Source organism: Pteronotus mesoamericanus, unplaced genomic scaffold (genome assembly GCF_021234165.1).
Source record: "Pteronotus mesoamericanus isolate MK-2021 breed Mesoamerican mustached bat unplaced genomic scaffold, CSHL_Meso_final scaffold_232, whole genome shotgun sequence".
NCBI lineage: Eukaryota > Metazoa > Chordata > Mammalia > Chiroptera > Mormoopidae > Pteronotus > Pteronotus mesoamericanus.
This window is the reverse complement of record NW_026555311.1, coordinates 338,990-346,268: the sequence shown is the minus strand read 5'-3', so window position 1 is coordinate 346,268 and position 7,279 is coordinate 338,990. Positions and strand designations below refer to the sequence as shown.

The window sequence follows — 7,279 nt, the reverse complement described above, 5'->3', positions numbered from 1 at the left end:
TTGCATCCTCTGCCTTCTCAGGTTCTCACCTGTATAGTAAGCACACATGACTGACTCAGAGACTTTTTTGTGAGGAATAAGCGAGACAAGATAGTACAGTCTTCCCTGTGTGTCCAGAGGGAATTGGTACTGAGGAAGACTAAAGTTTTGCCACCCTAAAGCTGTCTTTTGGGATATTAATTTTAAGGTGCTTATTTAGAAACAAAAGACTGAGTAAGAACATTTGATCCTCTCCTTTTCCTGCAGAAGGGATTCAGATAGAAAAATCTGCTCCCAGAAAGAAAGCTTAGGAGCCTAACTGGAGTGAAGTATGGTAGATAAGAAGGCACCAAGCAGGGACCTGGTAGCTACACCACCTCATATTCCACTGAAGCAAAAATTTGGCCTGCCATGTATGTTTTGCTCTTCCTCAACTACCTATAAGTTATTTGTTTCCTTTAAAGTCCCATCACTGCCCCCTCCCCCATTTATCCTCTGTTCAAAATGAGATATATACCCATTTACTTGACTGTCTTTGGAATTTTCATGCTTATATACATTCCCTGTGCACAAATATTAAAAATTGATTTTTCTCCTATTTGTCTCTGTTTGTTTGATTATTAGCCCAGCTAGAAGAACTTAGAAGGTAAGAGGAAAAGTTTTTTGTTTTGTTTTTTTAGCACTACAATTCCAGGACACCCCATGGACACCACTCTTTTTAGATGCTCAAGTTTCTTATATAGAACGGTGTAGCTCTTTCTGCCATCTTTCCGTGCCACACTAATGGTGCACATGAATGCCCTGGCTGATGCTCTCAAGAGTATCAACTATGCTGAAAGGAGAGGCAAATGCCAGGTTCTTATCAGGCCATGCTCCAAAGTCATCATCCAGTTTCTAACTGTGATGATGGAGCATGGTTACATTGGTGAATTTGAAATTATTGATGACCGCAGAACTGGGAAAATAGTTCTGAACCTCAAAGGCAGGTTGAAAAAGTGTGGCGTGATCAGCCCCAGTTTTGATGTGCAACTCAAAGATCTAGAAAAATCTAGAACAAACTGCTTCTGTCCTGTCAGTTTGGTTTCATTGTACTGACAACCTTAGTAGGCATCCTAGACCATGAAGAAGCAAGATAAAAACACACAGGAGGGAAAATTCTGGGATTCTATTTCTAAGGATGTAATACAAATGTGCAAATAAAATGCTTCAATGGCAAAAAATGGTGTAGCATTTGCATGTAACCTATGTACACTCTCTGAATACTTCAAATCATCTCTAGATTACTTATAATACCTGATACAATGCAGATATTCTATAAATAGTTATTACATTGTATTGTTCAGAGATCAACTTTTTGAAATTAAAAAAATCTTCCATCTGCAGTTGGTTGAATCTGCAGGTAAGGGCCAACTATATATGATGTCTGTTGCTGTGTCTTCTCTAAGGAGAGAAAAGGTGAAGATAAGGTTTGTGTCAACTTAGGAAAGAGGCACTGAAGATAAAAACACTGAACTACTGAAAATGGCCTTCTCCTAGGTTCTCTAATCCTTTAAATCCCACACACTGTACCCCAAATACTGAAATTAGAAGAGCTTGAGGGTGTGTGGCGTCAGCAAGGTCTTATGTTTTGACGTTGCTTCCATCCATGACAACCTCCAAGTCACCATTTACTCCACTCATCACTGACGTGGGAAGGAACTTAGCTAGCAGGTGAATCCAGCGGGGCCACTGGTTTTTCTGGGGCCAGCTTGACACTCCCAGTAAATAGAATAAAAGAATCATTATCTGAATGTCCTCTTTTTAGAATCTTTTAGAGATTCAGTACCTTAACTTTGAGTTTGATTTCTACTGAAATGCAACGTCTGCCTGTCTTTAAGGTCCAAATATGGTTGTTGTCCCATCTCTGTGAATTCAGTCTGCACAAAACTCTGACAAGAGCCCACCCTTCCAGTCTTCCTCTACACAGCCTGTCTCAGAGATTGGAGATTTGGGTCTCCCTGTTCCCACTTTGAATGACCTTCTCAATTCTGCTCATCATGCCAGGCTCCAAGCACACCCTTGGCAAATCAATATCTCTTCTTGAAATGTTCAGCAACTCCAGACCAAATGATCTCCCTCATCTGCTATATACTGTGGCATTTATCTTATGCTCAGTTCAGCATCATATAAGGAAACACGAGGGGATCAATGACTTCAAAGAAAAATGCAAGAGCAACTCACTCACTCCTCTACTGTCAACTGTTACTTTATGTGCTGCAGAAGTCACACTGAAGTTGAAGTGATCAGATTTTTCCTGTTTCTTGGGCACATAGAATACTGCAGATTTAATAAATATTTGATTAGAAAAGAAAGAGAATGAGTGAATGAAATAAATGAGGGCAAGGCCTATGCTTATGTATCCTGACTAATTATTTAAATGCAGTTTTTGTCTCAAGGAATTTGCAATATGAAAGGGAAGATAAACTGCTCAATTTTCTCTTGTACAAAACAGAATGGCCACCATATCATAAATAATCTTTGAGCTGAAAGGAAAGACTAATTATGAAAAGGTTTCATAAAGAAGATGAGATGTGAGTCCATTTTGAAGGAGTTCAAAGATGGAGACAGTCTTGAAGAACATTTCAGAAGAGCATTACGAGAGGATACAAGTATGTGGTGGAGCCTCGCTATCGAGCGCTGGGAATTCCTTAAGCTTGAGTCTGTTTTACTTGTTTTTATGTTCCCATCCTCTCCCAGTGCCCTGTGTGCCAGCATTGCTGCATCAGTATTTGGCTCTATGGAGATGGGTGTGCTCTGAAAAGGTGAGGATTTGGCTATTAGAGCATTTGGCAGAGGTGGAAACTGAGTCTCACAGTAGGCGGAGGGCACATCTTGGATGCTTGTCTCAGGAATACAAGCCAGGATACCGTTGACAGGGCACTGTCTTAGTCAGCTCAGGTTGCTATAACAAAACACTCCAACCATGTGGTTTATAAACAATAGCATTTATTTCTCAAAGTCTGGAGGCTGGAGTTCTGAGATCAAGGTATCTGAAGATTCAGGTATGGTGAGAGCATGCTTCCTGGTCATAGACATTCATCTTCTCGCTGTGTTAGCGTAGGGCAGAAGGGGCAAGGGTGTTCATTTGGGGTCTCTTTTATAAGGACACTACTCCCATCATAAGAGCTCCATCCTCATGATCTTATTACTCCCAAAGTCCCCACATTCTAACACTACCACACTGGGGGTTACGTGCTAGCATATGAATTTAGGGGGATACAAACACTAATCCATAGCAGGCAGTTTTGCAATGTTCACTTCACTGTGTCTGACTTCTAAAGCTCCTGATTCCTTGAGCTCCTTTTATTGAAAATAAGCCATGTGTTGGCAGGATAGGGCTGAAAAAAACATAGTTAAGGTATCTCCTTTCATAGAACTTATATTCAAACATATTCTTATGTGATTCAATGAGCAAATACGCAAAGCATCTGATAAATGCAACAAGTAGGGTATGAATCTAGAAATTTGAAGAATCTTTTGTTATTTGTTGCAGGAGAATGGCATTACAACTGAAAAACAAAAATGGTTTGACATTCAGGTAACCCTGTTGAGCCATCAATACTGTTGGGTAGGCATAACTCCTGCCAACTTAGGTGAGCTCACCAAGGCTGTGCATGCGTAGGTATGTGATGTGGCACCACACTTACTGTGTTTGCTCCTAAGGCATGTTTCTGATTAAAATGTTCTTTAGAAAACAAATTTTTGATGTTCATGTGATTAGAGGCTCAGGAGCGATGGTAGGAACCTAATGGTACAAACCAGATTTTAGGAAATTTAGTCAAAACCTGTCTATTTCATTTCTATTGTGTCCCTCAGTAGGGTTGTACAAAATCAAGGGCTATTCTTTATAAAGCGAGTCTTAGGAGGGCACAAGAAAACAATGTTGATCTTTGTATAAAAGTGTCAATGCTTCCAACTTATGAAACATTTTCCTAAAAACATTCTATTTTTACCCTTCACATCATAGCCATCACTGTGCCAGGTCTTTGCAGCCAAAACAAGGTGTGCAACCAAGTCTGGTCAGATAACCACCAGCAGCCAGAAATCCAGATGTTATTCCAGGATGCTTTTTTCACTTTTGCTGTCTGTCAGTTTATCCTTTCTAGAAAAGAAAAAGGGATTTACTGGGCTTTCTTTTATTGTGGGAAAATTTACATATCTTCATAATTTTTAGGTGTATCATTCAGTGACATATATTCACAATGCTGTATCACCACCATCATCAGCCATGTTTGGAACTTTTCATCACCTCAGCTGAAGCCCTGTCTTCATTAAACAATAACTGCCCGCTCCCAGTCCCCTAGCCCTGTCCCCCACTGTACTAATTCTTCCTGTTATGTCTGTATCGATTTGACCACACTAAGTACCTCATGTAGTGGAATGGTACAGAATTTGCCCTTTTGTGACTGGCTTATTTCACTCAGCATAATGTCCTCAAGGTTCATCCATTCTGTAACATGTGTCAGAATTTTCTTCTTTTTTTATGGCTGAATAATGCTCCATTGTGTATACAGACTACATTGTGTTTATCCATTCATCTTTGATGAACATTTGGGCTGTTCTCTCCCTTGGCTGTTGTGAAAAATGCTGCTACAAAATGGGTATACGAGTATCTTTTTGAGATCCTGCTTTCACTTTTTTGGGGTATAGCCACTTAAGGGGAATTGTTAGATCATATGGTAGTTCTATTTTTAATTGCTTGAGGACCTGCCGTACCTTTTTCTACAGTGGCTACACGATTTTACATTCCCACCAACGGTGCACAAGGGTTCCAAATTTTTCATTTCCTTGTCAACACTTACTACTTTGTTGTTTTGACAGTGGTCATTGTCATAGGCCTGAGGTTTTGATTTGCACTTCCCTGATGATTGGTGATGTTGGGCACCTTTTCATGTGTCAGAGGACTTAACTCTGCGTTCTCTTTGGTTTGTAAAGGGCCTCTCCCTGGGCAGCGTAACAGTGGGCTGACACTACCAGGTGGGGCCTGCACACTTCTCGGCTCAGAGAAGCCCTGCCCCAGCCCTGGGGGGAGGCCCATTCATGGTTTACTGGTGTCCTCTCTCTCTCTCTCTCTGACTTGCTCTGCCCACTTGTGAAGTGGGTCCAAACCACACTCTTCCAAATTTTCTGATCAGGTCCCCTTTTCTCTGGTAGCAAAATGCCATCCTAACCATCACATTTACATTAGGAGCTGGGGGACATTGAGGGGTCACCTAGACCATTGTTTTCAAAGTTTTGAGTTTTCAGTGCAAGCCTCTTTCTAAATGAGACTGTTGTTGGCTTAGCAATGGGGGCTGTTTTGCAAGGGGCAAGGGTGGAGGCTGGCTGCACCCGCCCACTGGCCCCCAGGCCCCAGGATCAGCACCAGGACTACATCAGGGAATATGCTCAGAAACCACAGCATTGGGCCAATCTCTAGTTTTACAGATGGTCGCAAAGCTACTCTATGATGACACAGCCTGTTAGTGGCAGATGGAAGACTAGAACTCTAGCTCCAATCCCTCTTTCTAACCTGCCATTGCTCTGACCCTGCTGATGGCACTGCCTGTGTGATAAGAGTTTGGTTGGAAAGGGGGGCTACTACATTGTTCACAGTTTCGAAAACATAAAACTTTTACTGTTGGGGATGCTGCCATGGTCTCCAGATGTAATTTATATGAATTCGATAAGTGTTTATTTAGAAATAACTAAGTGTTAGATATTTGGGGGGATATAAATGTTAATTAAATATCTATCTAATTGTGTACATATTTGCAGCGGGAGAAATCAAACCATATGTGAGTTTGCAAATGCTTGGTAGTACAAAGTAGGGAGAGTTGCCTTCTAAGGGGTGAGGAGTGGGCTCAGGGGCCCTGATGCCTGTAGCCATGGGGGCCACAGAAGGCAGTGCAAGGATGGAAACAGCAAAATAGTCAAACAAACTGAGCTGACTTTTGACAGAAGGCTAAGGCTCCTTCAGTGGCAGCATGGTTAGAATGGGAGCTGAAGAGTAAATTTGAGGCAGGAAGCCTAGTGAAGACCATGTGGTTGTAGATTAAGGCAGTCAGAATGGGCTCATACAGAAGTGGCCCTATTGGTGGGAACTAAGATAAAACTTCAAGACAAGGGTACTACCAACCCTTTAAAAAATTCTCTGGTAGGTATAAAGTAATGAGCTCTCAAAATATAGGGATGATTCTAATGCTGAAGAAGGATAAACAGTCCTTTTTTTGCCATCTTCAAAGAATGACCATTCTAAAATGAACAATACTAATGTAGACACAGGAGAAGAAAGAACATGTTCCCACATCCATTAAGAGCAAGGATTCATAGACTTCCTAAAATCTAATAGTGGGCCCTGGCTGGTGTGGCTCAGTGGGTGGAGCACTGCAAATCTAATAGTGTGCTCAGTGAACCAAAACATTGCTAGTTCGATTCCCAGTCAGGACACATGCCTGGGTTGTGGGCTACGTCCCTGGTTGGGAGCATGTGATAGGCAACCAATCAATTTTTCCCATGCACATTGATGTTTCTCTCTTTCTTTCTCCCTTCCCTTCTTGCTAAAAAATAATAAACGAAATCTGTAAAATCTAATAGTGGGATCACAGACCATGAAGATTCTTCATACAAAACTGGAATTATGGCCAAAGGTCTCATCTCCCATGCTAGGGGAATAGATTACACTTATGGGTGAACTGAGTTGCTTATCTGACTTCAGGTCTAAGTTATGAAAACCCAAATGTCAGGAAAAGCTCATGTTCAAATACCCTAGAGGATGGGGCTCTCTTCCTTCATCTACCTTCTTTATCACTCCTTTCCTTCCCTTCCTCCTTCTCTTCCTTCCTTCCTTCCTTCCTTCTTTCCTTCCTTCCTTCCTTCCTTCCTTCCTTCCTTCCTTCCTTCCTTCCTTCCTTCCTTCCTTCCTTCCTTCTCTCCTTCCTTCCTTCCTTCTCTCCTTCCTTCCTTCCTTCCTTCCTTCCTTCCTTCCTTCCTGCCTTCCTTCCTTCCTTCCTTCCTTCCTTCCTTCCTTCCTTCCTCTGTCAGAGTGTGGAATTCTGAAGAACCCAAAGTCTTCAGAGATGTGCAAGGTTGGTGTTCAGAGTACCTGGGATTGCTTGTGCAGCATGAAGCCAGGATGCTGGAGAAATCAGGGATGTATAGATAGACTTTAAGGGACCATAGGATGAAAGAAGGACTTTTGGATGTCCACATGAAGTGATTTCTTAGTGGACAAATGGGTAACTGAATGGGGAAAATGAAGAACAACTTAGTATCATGCTTT

The 7,279-nt window shown here is 41.7% G+C and overlaps 1 pseudogene; it reads left to right on the top strand.

Annotated features, from left to right (window-relative positions):
- The first annotated feature begins 762 nt into the window (after positions 1-762).
- Positions 763-1,154, top strand: LOC129085408 (40S ribosomal protein S15a-like; annotated as a pseudogene).
- Positions 1,155-7,279: the final 6,125 nt, after the last annotated feature.